This window comes from Delphinapterus leucas, chromosome 1 (assembly GCF_059928025.1).
Source record: "Delphinapterus leucas isolate spDelLeu-1000000601 "Yukka" chromosome 1, BTC_Dleu_Yukka2, whole genome shotgun sequence".
NCBI classification, from domain to species: Eukaryota; Metazoa; Chordata; class Mammalia; order Artiodactyla; family Monodontidae; genus Delphinapterus; species Delphinapterus leucas.
The window spans coordinates 96,992,751-97,011,094 of NC_143129.1; the positions used below are offsets into that span (position 1 = coordinate 96,992,751).

Here is an 18,344-nt window from a genome sequence, read left to right on the forward strand (position 1 = left end):
AGTATTATCATATTCTGTATTGTGCAAAGATGCCTGGGAGGTGAAGTATATGAATAATGATGTTTTATGACTGCAATTATTCCTCAGTTGATTTTTCATTACTCATAGTGTGAAATCTGAGTGAAACTTATATTCTCTTCCTATAGTTAAATGTTACTATCAATTTAGTATTATAAATTTCTGCCAGATGTAATCATGCCTCATTTCCAATACTGAATTGTCTTTGAGTGAGTGATCATATTTCTTTACCAAGCCTTTTGAATTAATTACTAATATTTTCAATCTTGTAGAATTCCATAAATCTTATTCATTAAGTGAAAAATCATGATTAGTTTGAATCATTAAATGTTAACTTATGACTAAATCTAACTCAATTCACGATAGTATCTTTCTAAATTCCATGTTTGCCCCAATCTCCATAAAACCAAATGTATGTATATGCTTGCTTCACATTTGTATTTCAGCCTTTATCCTAGTTTATTCTTTCCCAAATAGTTCTATATTTGTGCCTTGAAATCTTCCAAAAGGTTTTAAAGCCACTTCCTATTCGGTTCACTGTGGCTTGGAGGTCTCAGATTACTTTTCAAATCTGTATTCTTAGGAAAATCTCAATAGCTTGATTTTTATTTTCTTTTCAAAACATTTTGAATAGATTTTTCATTTGTTTGCTTTCTACACCAAATCATATGTTTGGCCAAAAAATTAAACAATGATTTTGTAAGACATTCATTGCAAACACAAGGGATCATTTTAGTCACATGTACCCTTTTAATTTTTTTTCTATTCTAAGTAAATAATGCTGTGATGAGTATCCTTATACATATTTTTGGTGTATATTTCCACTTATTTCCCTGAGATAAACATTTAGAAGTTGTATCACAGGAAAACATTCTTATTTAGACAAATTTTTATCTTTGCTCAAATTTGATATTAGAATAATATATATGTGGAATTAAGTGTTTGCATATATTTATTGACCATTGATGTTTCTTCAATTATAAATTGCCTGTTTATGAATTTCCTTTGTCCACAAGTCTATTGGAGTTTTCATCTTATTGATTGGCAAGAGATATTCATAAATTTGTGGTATTAACCCCTTGAAATATTCTTTGTATATACACATTTTATTTGCTCAGCTCTATTGTTTTCTTTATAATTCCTTTCTTTGCTTTTCAACCAATAACTTATTTAGTACTGCCAAATTAATATTTACTCTTTTTTAGTTTTTTTCACTTTCCCCTATTTACCACTTTAATAGATTTATAATTTGTTTTGTTTTTCACAAAACTGATCTACTCTACCCACACTCTTGCTTTCACCATTGGCCTCATGCTTAGTATGCCATTAGAATTGCCTTTTAGAACATTTGATTAATATACCCTCTTGCTTATAATGCTCATTTTCCTCTTTCTTTGTCACTAGCAGCTTTACTGCTCTGACTCCAACTGGCCCCCAGCACAAATCAGAGGTGCCACAATATGATAGGCTGAACAATGGCCCACAAAAGATGCCCATGCCCTCAGCTCTGAAACATGTGAATAGGTTACACTACATGGCAAAAAGAACTTGGAAGATGGAATTAAGGTCACAGCCCTTAAAATAGGGAGACTACCTTGAATTATCTGTGTGGGCCCAGTGTAATCAGATGGCCCTTAAAAGTGGAAGAGGAAGGCAGAAGAGTCAGTCAGAGAAATGTGATGGAAGAATAGGCAGGAGACATTCAAGGTATGAGAGAGACTTGGCACTCTGTAGCTCAATTTGACATTGAAGGAAGGAAGCCATGAGGCAGAGAGTTGTTGCCCTTTAGAAGTTGGGAAGAGTTCTCAGCTGACAGCCAGCAAGGAAATGAATACTTCAGCCTGACAACCGCAAGGACCTAAGTTCTGCCAACAACCTGAATGAGAAAGGAAATGGGTTCTCCCCTAGACACTGAAAGGAACACAGCCTTGCCAAACTTTAACTTTAGCCCATGGAGAGCCATGCTAGACTTCTGACCTATAAAACCATACAAAAATAAGTTTGTGGTAATTTTTTACAGGAGCAATAAGAAATTAAGCAAGGCTTTATGGATTTTGATATTGGGCATATCTGGTTCAAATCCTTACTCAATCCCTTAATAGCTGACTAACTGAGTAACTGTTTACCATCTACCTCATGGGGATTTTGTGAGCCAGAAAGTAGTAATGACAGTAGTAATAATAATGACAACAATAATACTAATAATATTTTAACAATATAATACTATAGATACATATGCATATTTAAAAAATAATGATTGTAGGCAGTACTTATTGAATGTTTACTATGTGCCAGATAATTTTTAAGCACATAATAGGCATTACTTCTTTTAATCCTTAAACTACATCTCTGTTGATGGTGTTATTATAATCAATTTTTTTCTTATACATGAATGATATTTATTTAAAAAATAATGAGACAGAGGAACAGAGAGGCTAGATAACTTGCTTAAGCTCATACATTCAGTCAAAGAGTGTTGGAGCCAGTACAGTAAACCTAGACAATGTGACCCAGAGCCTGCATGCTTAATCACCTTGCTGCAGGTGCTCTATTATTTTTGTTGTTGTTTTAATATTATTAACCATTATGCGACAGCTGCTCAGCTATCATTGTTTTTGTTATTACTACTATGTTATTATTATCATCCCAATATCAGTCGAAAGTCCACAAATGATACAAAGATAGTAATGGGAAGACTTGCATATGGGGTTTTGACTTTGAACAAAGATTGTCTTTGAGCCTGTCGTATGGTTTGATAAAAGGGCCAGTTCAGATACACAGAGCCTTTAGACCTGGTGTGGGAGCTGGCATTTCATCCTGGAGTCAAGTGACCTGCCGTTAAGTACCAGCAATTATTAAATTTGCCTGTGAATTTTGAATAGTTTATTTAATTTCCATGTTCTGATTACTTAACTGATCTCCCTAATAATATCTTTTTAAAATCACTAATTAAATTAGATCGATTGTTATTATAACTATAAAAATAGGAGATAGATTGCTCAAATATGAGGTTTTATATCAGCATAACATATTTAAGAGTTAATTGGGAAAAGGACAGAAATATGAATTGTTGGATTTTTCACTTATACCCAGAGGCTCTATATGTTTTGTTCATCAGCATAGTTGCTTTTATAACACGTTTCCTTTGGTTTTCACAGTGTTTGGCTATGGGACTGTGGCTGAAAAAGCAGAGTGTGTGAGAAGTGAGACAGTGAGATACAATGACCAGCTGTTCAATATTATGATACCACTGAAATGAATAACTCTATCTTCCTACGTGAAACAAACAGTACCATGCTCTACAGCAGCAATGTGTGCAGAGAGGAAATAGTCTGAGTGCTTTGGATGTGATGACAAAGACAGGGCTGAAAGCCACAAATGAATTCTTAGTCAGATAAGACCCTTGGCCCCTAGTAAGCAATGTTGTACCAGGTTGGCCTTCAGGATCCCACAGATGGGGCCTGCGTTTCACTTACTGAAAGGGCAGCAATCACACTTCTCCCCCAGTCAGAACAAAAAGGATAATTGGGAGGCCTTGGGGGGTGAGAGCAGGGGGATTGTTCCAGTTAATCCTGGAAGTCCTACAAATCTAAGCCAAAGGAAACAACTTTAATCACTTCTATGATCTTCCTCACCTTGCTCAGTACTCTTCTGGCTTTTCAATTAGCGTTTCACTTCTTTGGCAAACGATTCACTCTGCTTATGATTTGTATTTATGGTACTCATTTATTTTCAGTCATGGGTCACGGTAACTCAGGAAAAGTTCTAGCTTACTGATTTCATTATCCTCCTAATCAGCCTCCTGGCTTAACCTTACCATCCCATTCTTCACCCAGACACAAGTGGGATGTCTCTTAAGAGCAAGTTTGATTGTGACCTTCTTGCTTATCCCCAAGCCAAAATCCAACTCAAAATCAAAGCCTCTTAGTATCAGTCACCTTACTGTGAGGAGAAATTCCACATTTCTCAATACATCCTCAGAAGTCTTTATGCCCAGGGTACCTATCCCTTAACTTCTCCAGGCTCATACTTTGCGCAAACTACTTCCCCTGCTTTGCTCTCTGCATGCTCCACTCCTTCAGCCACCATGGACTAGACTCCTGTCTTCAATGTTTCCTGCTTGCTCTTGTTTCCATGTGTTTGCATTAGGTCTTCTTTCTGCCTGAAATATTCTACCACCAAATACTAACCTTTACCTGGAATTGCCTCTTCATCCTGAAACCCTCAGTTTAGGGGTTTCGTAGATACTAGGATGGATTTAAGTGACTTTAGACTGTGTTCTTGTAATGCCCTGAATCTTCCTGATTTTACACTTAGCATCCGCGAATAGCATCTGGCTATTTTCTGTATCTCCCAGTAGACTACAAGTTCCCTGGGAATATGGCCCATCTCTTGTGCGTATCACGGTGCCTCGCACACTGGACAATGAGCATCTTTTTGTGTTAAATCTTTCTGTTAACCTGGTACACTTTCACCACTCAGTGTGTGCAGAAGCATTTGGGTTGATCAGTGAAATCTAAATCCACAAGATAAAAATTCCAAAGTTATGCTTTATGCTTTACCAGATTGCCTTGATACTATATATCAAATAATTAAAATAATAAATGAATTATTCTTTTCTGCAATTCCTTTCCCAATTTATTATCTATATGTCTACATGAGCAGGAGCCTCAAAATTTTGCAATCTGGTAGAAACTGTTGCTATAACGTCACATGATTGCTTTTTTCATAAGCTAAAAGTATATTATCTTTTCCTTAATAAGCAGAACAATAATCCTTTTATGTATGTGTGCATCTGTCTTTGAATGTTGATGGTAATTTCATATGCATTGTGTTATTTATTCCTCATAATTCCACCTTGAGGTAAATAGTACAATTTTTATTACCTCTATTTTATTGATGACAACTGCACTCAGTGTACTTACTAGTTAGCCTGAGCCACCAGACAGTGAGTGACAGACTAGATACATCTGGTTCACAATGTGGAGTCTAGTTTATTTTCAGTTCTGAGTTATTTTGAGACCCCTCTAGTTCAAAGCCTAAAATAATTCATACTGTAAACCCCATGAGAACAAAGTCCATGTATGTTTCCTTCACCAATGTGTTCTGCATCATGGGCTTGGCAAAGAGTAGGTACTTAATAATTACATGTTAAGTGAATGAATGAATTAACCTATACTGGGAATTCTTTTCATTGCCTTTCAAGCCTTTTATATTTGCAAATGGCGTACAGAGATGGCACCTTCTAAGGTACCTAACATGAAGAGGGATGCAGGATATTGAAGGGAATAGACAGACTCAGAGATGAATCTTGGCTCTGCTATTTATTAGTTTTGTGTTTTGGACCATTATTTCAATTCTAAATCTCAATCCTATCATCTAGAATTTCCATCATCTGGCTGAAACATAAAGACAATATTACTTGCTTTATAGGGTTTTTGTGGGAGATAAATGAAATAATGTATAAAAAGTATGTACCACAGGGTCTAGCATTTAGTAGACACTAGGTAAATATTAGTAGCTCTCTTCCTGCTATGAGGGAAATGTGTTAATTCATAGCCATTTAGGTCAGCAAGAGAATCAATCATTAATTTTTTTTTTCTAAATAGTCATTACATATTTATAATTCCAGGCTGCTTGATTTATATGTACTCTTCTTAGCTGCTTCTAAGCAGTTTCCAGCTTTTGCATACCCCCAGAGTTTATCTCATTCTTCTATATAGGTTGAAAATAAATTTTGAAAATCATACCAATATAACTCAACAGTCTTTCAGGCTAGTGGATTTAGTTGTGAGTTTTAGGTAGGAAAAATAACAACCGTAGTAAAATGTTTTGTAAATCCATACCTGATTGGAGAGAGGATATTAGAAGTTAAGCTCTTGATTTCAATATATCCAGGCATTAAGCTACCTTTTGTATTTTGCTTGGTATGCTAATCCACACAGAAAGCATTACAGAAATCTTTTCATGAAGTCCTCTCTAAATGATTCCTTTAACCATGTGAGTGCCAAAATGTGCAGTTTTTCCTTCCATTCCAACTACCTAAGGACCCACAAAACAACATTAGTTTTGCTTTTAAACAAAAATTATATTAGGCATGAGTTGTGTTCAGGGGGTTAAGAAAACAGTTATACCGGTTTTTGATTCCTTTATGTTGACATATTAATTAAGTTAGTTAAATTAGTTCAATTTGTCCTTTCCTTCAAATGCCTTTGTTAAGAAAAATAAGTTGAAAACAATATGTTCTTAGCTATTTCTACAGCTGATTATTGCTGCTTGTTAAGTTTGGGGGACTCCTTTCCCTGTGAAAATAGGTGTGGATTTCTGAAGCAATGCGCAATCTACATCAATTGTTTCTGTAGTCTTTGCAGTCAGACTGTCCTTGGTTTGCATAGGGGCTCTGATTTGTTAGCTAAGTCGTTTTAACTGATAAGATTCTCAATTTCCCCACTGGTCAAAAGCAGCGATTAATATCCGTCTAACCAGTTAGTTGTGTGGATGAAATAATATATGTAGATCTCTCTGTATGGAACAGAAGCTCTATAAACATTAATCCCTTCTCCACTTCTCTCTGTTAAGTATTCTTTAACCATTTACATGCTTCTGATGGTTTTATGTGTAGTAATAATACCACTTTGCATATGTAACACATTCCAATTCTGCCAAGCACTATCCCATCCTATATTTTATTCTCATAACAAACCTGAGAGATGGGTACCCCTTCTGTTTGGAAGGTGAAAAAATTTATTAAATTGTAAAGTTCTTAGATGTCAAGGACTATGTCTTTTGCTCTTTTCTTTGTTCTTTAGGCCGAGCTTAGCACAGAACTTGGCATACATTCGGGCTGTATAAATACTTGTTGGACAGAACTGATTGATGGGAAGAACAGTAACTTGTCCAAGGTCACACACAAGGTCTTGATGGCAAGATGAGAACAGGGTTCCTCTGACTTTCAGATTTTTCCATTAGACAAATGGTGAATTACATTTTTTTCTCCACAAGGTCAATTCAGGGAAAATAAAAATATTTATATGCCACAGTCTCCCAATTGAAATGAAAATAGCTTTATTGAGTCTTAAGGAAAAATATATTCCTCTACTTAGGTTACTTACTTCTGCTGTAGAAAAGTGCCAATGAGAAATATTAGCACTATTTTTTCACCACTAAAATGTTAATATCTGGGCATATTTGAGAAGGAGCCACCCAGAGGCACTTTACAATCTTTTATCCCTTATATTTGCATAGCACTTTAGAATTCACAAAGTGCTTTCACAGGCATTATCTAATTGTGTTTTTGAAACAATCCCAGGAAGAGGTATTACTACCAACCACACTTTGCAAGGGGTGCACTAAAGTTGAAAGGAGGGGGAACGACTGGCCTAAGGTCCCATACCAAGTGTGTAAAATAAGGCATTTCCTTCCATAGCATATATGCTGAGGATGTCCTTTGCCTTTTCTGGGTACTGAGAGTGGAGACAAGATATATTCCCTAACTCAAAACAAAACAAACAAAAAATCTGAGCATTTGGGCATTTCTCTGTCTTTGCTCACGAGGCTTTTTTTTTTTTTTATTCCAGCTGAGTACAGGAACCTAAGAATGAACCAATCCAAAAAAAAAAGAAAAAGAAAAAAAAAACTACCTTATTGACCTGGAGGCTTTCTGCTCTGAAGTCTCTGCTTTGTATGGGTAGGAAGGCTACAGTGAGAATTATACTGTGAGCTACAAAATGAAACTTTGTGGTCTTTAAGCTGCTCTGCATGACCTAGTTGGATGATTGATGCCACCAAATCAGAGGTCTGTTCTGTTTCATGGAATGCCAGTGATTTGGTACAGATTTGACTTGAAATATCTAGAAATGATCAATTTTGTTATAGTCTGCACATATGATGAGACTTTAGAAATTTTTTACTAAATATGCATGTAGTGATCTTTCCTTCCCACATTTATACATCTTATTTTTTCATATACTCCTCATTTGATTTTGTTTACTTGCAATTGAAGACTAAAATAAAACAAGTTTATCTAACCAGGTTGCCCACTATGGGCAAGTGAACAGAGGTTTTTCCTCACCATTTGTCTTCCGGGAGATCTCCAATCAGGTGCATATTTGCATAAAGCACCAAACCAGGAAGTATGAGGAGAAAGTAAGAATGGTGGGAGGGTGGGGGCGGGGGGCATGGCTTTCTGACGCTGGTCCTGTCTCTCTGCATTCAGTCTCGCCCCACTGGTCTCCTTCTCTGTCTCCCTTCTATGGTTTCTCATTTGTCACCTCTACATGAGGTGAGAATTAATTTGAAGCTTTTTTAAAAAAGATTTTTTCTTCTTTTGATTCTAATACATCTGCTTCCTCCCTCATTTATATTTCACAGTTTAGTGTTGTAAGTGACATCATTTTCCAAATTCCTTTAAAATGTCAGGGTTGTCTACAGTTGTGATACCAATAATATCTTTTGCAGGGAGAAGGAACACTTGGAGAAAGTTTTGTTGACCTCAGACAACTTGCTATCCTTGGAGAAATCCAGAGCTGCTTTATATTTCATTTTCTGCTTTCTGACCCAATAGAAATAATCATTGACTTGTTTTAGACTTGGTTGTGTTTGCTAGCTGATTGATGAAGTCCACATTTAGTGAACTTGCTAAGTTTTTCTGTTCGTTCTTTGAATAATGCTGCTGAAAGTGAAATTAGACCCTCTATAGTAAGTGCTGTCTCAGTGGATGAGTGGATAGATTTAATCCATGGTAGGGAGGTCACCTTAGAGTTGGGTACATATAATATTTTCTTCTTATATTTTCTTACATCTGCATTTCTAAAATATTGCTATGTACTTTTTAAATCAAAAAAAGAATAAGTGCAAAGATAAATCAATAAGGAGTTCAGTGAGTTGGAAATCTCCACAACATGTAATTTGCAATTATTTTGTCACTTTTGTGATGTTTATTAGTTTCCATATTTCTAACACACTAATGACTATATAAACAAAATTTGGTTCAATGTATCTTTGTTTAATGAGAATCAAAACCCCAAAAACCCATGCTCATGTCCAGAATTTCCCCAAAATATAATTAGTATAAATGATGAGAAAAGCTTGTGCTTTTTTTCCCCCATGTGGTAATTCAGTTTATTGTCAAAGGTAACATTCAGTCCAATGTTGTTCATGTTTAACAAATACTTAGAAGTCACCTAACTGCCCAAGTCACAATGCTCAGCCCTTAAATACTAAGATGCAATCCTAGAGTATTGCAATAACTTCTTAACTGATTTCCTTTCATTCTGTCTCTCTGTACACCCAGGTCAAACCTCTACACTGAGAATTCCTTTATGAAGCCATTTCTGATTCTTCATCAGAATAATTTCACCCTCTCTTCATTCATTTATGACACAACGCTTATTCTTGTCTAATGGCATATGATATATGTTATCATTAGACAACATATTCATTACAGATACTGAAGATGATTAGTTACAGATGTGTGGCAGATACAGATGCACTGTGGCTACCCCTACATCCCGTGCATTTTTAAGATGAACTATTGAGAATTACAAACACACAAAGAAGTGCACAGATCATGTATATGTTTCTCAATAAATTTTCACAAAGTGAACATGTTCATATAACCCCTTTCCAGAGCAATAAACAAAACATTACCAAGTTCCCAAGTGGGGGCCTCTGCTCCCTCCCAATCACAACTCTCCTCACCAAAGGTAACACCAGCTCACCTCTTATCACCGTAGATGAGTTTTAGTTTTATGTGTCTGGATTCTTTTACTCAATATTAGGTGTGTAAGTACTGGCATTGTTAGTAGTTTATTCATTAATACTGCTGTTTAGTATCCCATTTTGTGGATATACTACAATTTATCTATTCATTCTACTTTTGCTTACTTGTTTGGTTTACAAGTTTGGGGCTATTAGAAAGAGTGCTGCTATCTACATTCTAACATACAGCTTTCGGTAAACATTTATATACATACATTTCTGTTCATTCATTTATCCGTCTCTTGGGATATTAAATTGCCAACATGAAATCAAGAATTGCATTCTATTTTGTTTTAAATACAGGAATGTGTTTCTGAAAATATTTGAGTTTTGAAGGCAACTAAAGGGAACTTCTTAAGCTGGTCCACTTTCCAATTCCAAACATTAGGACTCTTAAGTCTGTTTCAAGTTCTATTTCCCAGAAGTAAGCAAGCTAATTAATAGAGACTATTAATTTAAAAAAATCCGTTCTCAGTTTAAAACAAATAAACAAACCAAATATTCTGTAATATCAAAGAAAAAGGAGAAATCACAAAATGTAAAGGTAATATGAATTCCTAAAGAGGAACTTTCACATGAATTCCTAGAAAGTTTTATAAAAACAACTCTATGGTTAGTAAACTGAAACTGGACCTTAACAATGAACCCAGAAAGGCTGACATAATTTCTAAAGTATAAAAAGTAAAATCTGTATTGAAAACATTTAATATAGTGTAGTTGAATCGTCCTTAAAGAAAATCAGATAAGTGAAATGGAAGACAGATTGGAGCAATTTTATTCCAAGAGGAGAAGGAGAATGAAAATATACTATGTAAGTAATAGGAGCCTCCCGAAAAGAACACAGAACAAAGAGGGATGACTAAATAAGCAAGGACATAATAAAATAAAATTAAAACTCTAGAACTAAAGTAAATAAATTCTCAAGATTGAGAACTAAGTGAAATTAAAAAGGCCTACTATGTTCCAAGTAAAATGTACAAATATAAACTACTACTGAAACACATTAACAATTTTAACTTTAATTTTTAATGCTAAAACTCAAGGAAATAACATATCAAGCAAATACTGATTAAATATTGGACTGGCCAAAAAGTTCGTTCGGGCATTTTTCATAACATCTTATGGGAAACCGAAACGAATATTTTGGCCAACCCAATAATTTTTTAAAATATCTTTTCCTGAATAAAACACTGGCAGATGTAATATAACATCTTAAACATGGAATTCCACACTTTGAGCTCAACAATGTCTTTTTTCCTTTTGCATTTTCTAGCATTTTGTTCACTTAGTACGTATTCCTATTTTATCTAAATTGATCATCCTTTAGTCTTCTTATATAAATACATATTGTGCAGGTTATATCTTAATATATCCCCAGACATTCAAAAAGACTCATGGGATCACTGATGAACACAAGAAGTTAAATAATTGATTTCTCAAAGTGTAGGTACAATTTTGTACCAATAATGGAATATACACTAAATGTGGCTGTTGTTTTTGAAAAGAAACAATTAGGTTTAATTAAACAACATCATTAAGACAGGGGAAAGACTAATAAAAATAAATTAGAATACAGAACACCAAAATTGAAGGAGAGCTAGTACTGAAAAATCTTAACTGGTATAACTTTTGGAGCAAAGTAGGATACAAAAGAAAAAAAAAAGGTGACAATTAATGGACTCTACCTTCAAGATAAAATACAGATATATGGGAAGAGTGAGAAGGTAAGAGAGAAGCTATAAAAGTGTTCAACTGCTCTTTCCTCCAAGGCAGTATGGAAAAAGACTACCCTAATATTTCAAAACTTGTAATACATTACAAAATGAGTAATTATGCAATTAAGAAGGAAAGAGTAGAGGAGCTTCAAGATGGCGGAAAAGTAAGACGTGGAGATCACCTTCCTCACCACAAATACATCAGAAATACATCTACATGTGGAACAAGGGCTACAGAACACCGACTGTACACTGGCAGAAGACCTCATACCTACCAAAAGGCAAGAAACTCCCCACGTACCTGGGTAGGGCAAAAGAAAAAAGAGAGACAAAAGAATAGGGTTGGGACCCGCACCTCTGAGAGGGAGCTGTGAAGGAGGAAAGTTTTCCACACACTAGGAAGGCCCTTGCTGGGCGGAGACTGTGGGTGGCAGAGGGGGGAAGCTTTGGAGCCGCGGAGGAGAGCACAGCAACAGGGGTGCGTAGGGCAAAGCGTAGAGATTCCCGCACCGAGGATCGGTGCCGACGGGCACTCACCAGCCCGAGGCTTGTCTGCTCACCCGCTGGGGCGGGTGGGGGCTGGGAGCTGAGGCTCGGGCTTTGGTCGGAGCGCAGGGTGAGTACTGGCGGGGTGAACACAGCCTGAAGGGGTTAGTGCACCACAGCTAGCCCGGAGGGAGTCTGGGAAAAAGTCTGGAGCTGCCGAAGAGGGAAGAGACTTTTCTTGCCTTTTGTTTCCTGATGCACGAGGAGAGGGGATTAAGAGCACTGCTTAAAGGAGCTCCAGAGACAGTCGTGAGCTGCGGCTATCAGCACGGACCCCAGAGACGGGCATGAGACGCTAAGGCTTCTGCTGCCACCACCAAGAAGCCTGTGTGCAAGCACAGGTCACTATCCACACTGCCCCTCCCGGGAGCCTGTGCAGCCCGCCACTGCCAGGGTCCCATGATCCAGGGACATCTTCCCCGGGAGAACGCACGGCGTGTCTCAGGCTGGTGCAACGTCACGCCAGCCTCTGCTGCCGCAGGCTCGCCCCGCATCCGTATACCTCCGTACCCCCGGGCTGCGTGAGCCAGAGCCCCCGAATCAGCTGCTCCTTTAACCCTGTCCTGTCTGAGCAAAGAACAGACGCCCTCAGGTGACCTACAGGCAGAGGCGGGGCCAAATCCAAAGCTGAACTCCAGGAGCTGTGCAAACAAAGAAGAGAAAGGGAAATCTCTCCCAGCAGCCTCAGGAACAGCAGATTAAATCTCCACAATCAACTTGATGTACCCTGCATCTGTGCAATACCTGAATAGACAACAAATCAACCCAAATTGAGGAGATGGACTTTGGGAGCAACGATATATATTTTTTTTCCCCTTTTTCTCTTTTTGTGAGGGTGTATACGTATGCTTCTGTGTGTGATTTTGTCTCTATAGTTTTCCTTTTACCATTTGTCCTAGGGTTCTGTCTGTCCGTTTTTTTGTTTTTTTTTTTCTTTTTGTATAGTTTTTAGCACTTGTTATCATTGGTGGATTTGTTTTTTTGGTTTGGTTGCTCTCTTCTTTCTTTCTTTCTTTTTTTTTTTAATTACTTTTTTAAACATTTTTTTGCGGTATGCGGGCCTCTCACTGTTGTGGCCTCTCCCATTGCAGAGCACAGGCTCCGGGCGTGCAGGCTCAGCAGCCAGGGGTCACGGGCCTAGCCACTCCATGGCATGTGGGATCTTCCCGGACCAGGGCACGAACCCGTGTCCCCTGCAGCGGCAGGCGGACTCTTAACCACTGCACCACCAGGGAAGCCCTAAAACATTTTTTTTTGTTTTTTGGGTTTTTTTTTTTTGTGGTACGCGGGCCTCTCACTGTTGTGGCCTCTCCCGTTGCGGAGCACAGGCTCTGGATGTGCAGACTCAGCGGCCATGGCTCACGGGCCCAGCCACTCCGCGGCATGTGGGATCTTCCCGGACCGGGGCACGAATTCGTGTATCCTGCATCAGCAGGTGGACTCTCAACCACTGCACCACCAGGGAAGCCCACTAAAACATTTTTTTAATAATTATTTTTATTATGTATTTTAAAAACTATTTTATTTTACTTTATTTTATTTTATCTTCTTTCTTTCTTTCTTTCTTTTTTCTCCCTTTGATTATGAGCCGTGTAGATAACAGGTTCTTGGTCCTCCAGCCAGGCATCATGGCTGTGCCTCTGAGGTGGGAGAACCAAGTTCAGGACACTAGTCCACAAGAGACCTCCCAGCTCCACATAATATCAACTGGTGAAAATCATCCAGAGATCTCCATCTCAATGCCAAGACCCAGCTTCACTCAAAGACCAGCAAGCTACAGTGCTGCATACCCTATGCCATCCAACAAGCAAGACATAAACACAAGCCCATCCATTAGCAGAGAGGCTGCCTAGAATCATAATAAGGCCACAGACACTGCAAAACACACCGCCAGACGTGGACTTGCCCACCAGAAAGACAAGATCCAGCCTCATCCACCAGAACACAGGCACTAGTTACCTCCACCAGGAAGCCTACACAACCCACTGAACCAACCTTAGCCACTGGGGACAGACACCAAAAACAGCAGGAGCTATGAACCTGAGGCCTGTGAAAATGAGACCCCAAACAGAGTAAGTTAAGCAAAAATGAGAAGACAGAGAAACACAGCAGATGAAGGAGCAAGGCAAAAACCCACCAGACCTAACAAATGAAGAAGGTATAGGCAGTCTACCGGAAAAGGATTCAGAATAATGATAGTAAAGATGATCCAAAATCTTGGAAATAGAATGGAGAAAATACAAGAAGCATTTAACAAGGACTTAGAAGAATGAAAGAGCAAACAAACGGTGATGAACAACACAATATAGCTGAAATTAAAACTTCTCTAGAAGTGATCAATAGCAGAATAACTGAGGCAGAAGAACGGATAAGTGACCTGGAAGATAAAACAGTGGAAAGAACTACTGCAGAGCAGAATAAAGAAAAAAAAAAAAATGAAAAGAATTTAGGACAGTCTCAGAGACTTCTGGGACAACATTAAATGTACCAACATTCGAATTATAGGGGTCCCAGAAGAAGAAGAGAAAAAGAAAAGGACTGAGAAAATATTTGAAGAGATTATAGTTGAAAACTTCCCTAATATGGGAAAGGAAACGGTTAATCAAGTCCAGGAAACACAGAGAGTCCCATACAGGATAAATCCAAGGAGAAACATGTCAAGACACATCATAATCGAATTGGCAAAAATTAAAGACAAAGAAAAATTATTGAAAGCAGCAAGGGAAAAATGACAAATAACACAAAAGGGAACTCCCATAAGGTTAACAGCTGATTTCTCAGCAGAAACTCTACAAGCCAGAAGGGACTGGCATGATATACTTAAAGTGATGAAAGGGAAGAAACTACAGCCAAGACTACTGTACCCAGCAAGGATCTCATTCAGATTCTATGGAGAAATCAAAAGCTTTACAGACAAGCAAAAGCTAAGAGAATTCAGCACCACCAAACCAGCTCTACAACAAATGCTAAAGGAACTTCTCTAAGTGGAAAACACAAGAGAAGAAAAGGACCTACAAACACAAAACAATTAAGAAAATGGTCATAAGAACATGCATATTGATAATTACCTTAAACGTGAATGGATTAAATGCTCCAACCAAAAGACACAGGCTTGTTGAATGGATACAAAAACAAGACGTATATATATGCTGTCTACAAGAGACTCACTTCAGAACTAGAGACACATACAGACTGAAAGTGAGGGGATAGAAAAAGATATTCCATGCAAATGGAAATCAAAAGAAAGCTGGAGTAGCTATACTCATATCAGATAAAATAGACTTTAAAATAAAGAATGTTACAAGAGACAAGGAAGGACACTACATAACAATCAAGGGATCAACCCAAGAAGAAGATATAAAAATTATAAATATATATGCACCCAACATAGGAGCACCTCAATACATAAGGCAAGTGCTAACAGTTATAAAAGAGGAAATTGATAGTAACACAATAATAGTGGGGGACTTTAACACCTCACTTACAACAATGGACAGATCATCCAAAATGAAAATAAATAATGAGACAGAAGCTTCAAATGACACAGTAGACCAGATAGCTTTAATTGATATTTATATGTTGTTCCATCCAAAAACAGCAGATTACACTTTCTTCTCAAGTGTGCATGGAACATTCTCCAGGATAGAACACATCTTGGGTCACAAATCAAGCCTCAGTAAATTTAAGAAAATTGAAAACATATGAAGCATCTTTTCTGACCTCAATGCTATGAGATTAGAAATGAATTACAAGGAAAAAAACATAAAAAACACAAACACATGGAGGCTAAAAATTACGATACTAAATAACCAACAGATCACTGAAGAAATGAAAAAGGAAATCAAAAAATACCTAGAAACAAATGACAATGAAAACACGATGATCCAAAACCTATGGGATGCAGCAAAAGCAGTTCTAAGAGGGAAATTTATAGCTATACAAGCCAACCTCAAGAAACAAGAAAAATCTCAAGTAAACAATCTAACCTTACACCTAAAGGAACTAGAGAAAGATGAACAAACAAACAAAACCCAAAGTTAGCAGAAGGAAAGAAATCATAAAGATCAGAGCAGAAATAAATGAAATAAAAACAAAGAAAACAATAGCAAAGATCAATAAAACTAAAAGCTGGTTCTTTGAGTAGATAAACACAATTGATAAACCATTAGCCAGACTCATCAAGATAAAGAGGGAGAGGACTGAAATCAATAAAATTACAAATGAAAAATGAAAAGTTACAACAGTCGATGCAGAAATACAAAGCATCCTAAGAGACTACTACAAACAACTCTATGCCAATAAAATTGACAATCTGGAAGAAATGGACAAATTCTTAGAAAGGTATAACTTTCCGAGACTGAACCGGGAAGAAACAGAAAATATGAACAGACCAATCACAAGTAATGAAATTGAAACTGTGAGTAAATATCTCTAACAAACAAAAGTCCAGGACCAGATGGCTTCAGAGGTAAATTCTATCAAACATTTAGAGAAGAGCTACCACCTATCCTTCTCAAACTCTTCCAAAAATTTGCAGAGGAAGGAACACTCCCAAACTCATTCTATGAGGCCACAATCACCCTGATACAAAAACCAGACAAGGATACTACAAAAAAAGAAAATTACAGACCAATATCACTTATGAATATAGATGCAAAAATCCTCAACAAAACACTAGAAAACAGAACCAACAACACATTAAAAGGATCATACACCACAATCAACTGGGATTTATCCCAGGGATGCAAGGATTCTTCATTATAAGGAACTCAATCAATGTGATACACCATATTAACAAATTGAAGAATAAAAACCATATGATCATCTCAATAGATGCCAAAAAAGCTTTTGACAAAATTCAACACTGATTTATGATAAAAACTCTCCAGAAAGTGGACATACAGGGAACCTACCTCAACATAATAAAGGCCATATATGAAAAACCCACAGGAAACATCTTTCTCAATGGTGGAAAACTGAAAGCATTTCCTCTAAGATCAGGAACGAGACTAGGATGTCCACTCTCACCACTATTATTCAACATAGTTTTGGAAGTCCTAGCCATGGTAATCAGAGAAGCAAAAGAAATAAAAGGAATACAAATTGGAAAAGAAGTAAAGCTGTCACTGTTTGCAGATTACATGATACTATACATAGAGAATCCTAAAGATGCCACCAGAAAACTACTTGAGCTAATCAATGAATTTGGTAAAGCTGCAGAATACAAAATTAATGCACAGAAATCTCTTGCATTCTTATACACTAATGATGAAAAATCTGAAGGAGGAATTATGGAAACACTCCCATTTACCACTGCAACAAAAAGAATAAAATACCTAGGAATAAACCTACCTAAGGAGACAAAAGACCTGTATGCAGAAATCTATAAGACACTGATGAAAGAAATTAAAGATGATACAAACAGATGGAGAGTTATACCATATTCTTGGATTGGAAGAATCAACATTGTGAAAATGACTATACTACCTTAAGCAATCTACAGATTCAGTGCAATCCCTATCAAACTACTACTGGCATTTTTCACAGAACTAGAACAAAAAATTTCACAATTTGTATGGAAACACAAAAGACCCCGAATAGACAAAGCAATCTTAAGAAAGAAAAACGGAGCTGGAGGAATCAGGCTCCCTGACTTCAGACTATACTACAAAGCAACAGTAATCAAGACAGTATGGTACTGGCACAAAAACAGAAAGATAGATCAATGGATCAGGATAGAAAACCCAGAGATAAACCCACACACATATGGTCACCTTATCTTTGATAAAGGAGGCCAGAATATACAGTGGAGGAAAGAAACCCTCTTCAATGAGTGGTGCTGGGAAAACTGGACAGCTACATGTAAAAGAATGAAATTAGAACACTCCCTAACACCATACACAAAAGTAAACTCAAAATGGATTAAAGGGCTTCCCTGGTGGCACAGTGGTTGAGTGTCTGCCTGCTGATGCAGGGGACATGGGTTCGTGCCCCAGTCCAGGAGGATCCCAAATGCCACAGAGCGGCTGGGCCCGTGGGCCAAGGCCGCTGAGCCTGCGCATCCGGAGCCTGTGCTCCATGGTGAGAGAGGCCACAACAGTGATAGGTCCGCATACCACAAAAAAAATTGGATTAAAGACCTAAATGTAAGGCCAGACACTATCAAACCCTTAGAGGAAAATATAGGCAGAACACTCTATGACATAAATCACAGCAAGATCCTTTTTGACCCACCTCCTAGAGAAATGGAAATAAAAATAAACAAATGGGGCCTAATGAAACTTAAAAGCTTTTGCATAGCAAAGG

At 37.4% G+C, this 18,344-nt stretch overlaps 1 pseudogene; it reads left to right on the forward strand.

Moving 5' to 3' along the window:
* The window catches only part of LOC111179894 (BRISC complex subunit Abraxas 2-like), a 33,267-nt pseudogene that overhangs the window by 11,860 nt on the left and 3,063 nt on the right, over positions 1-18,344 (forward strand).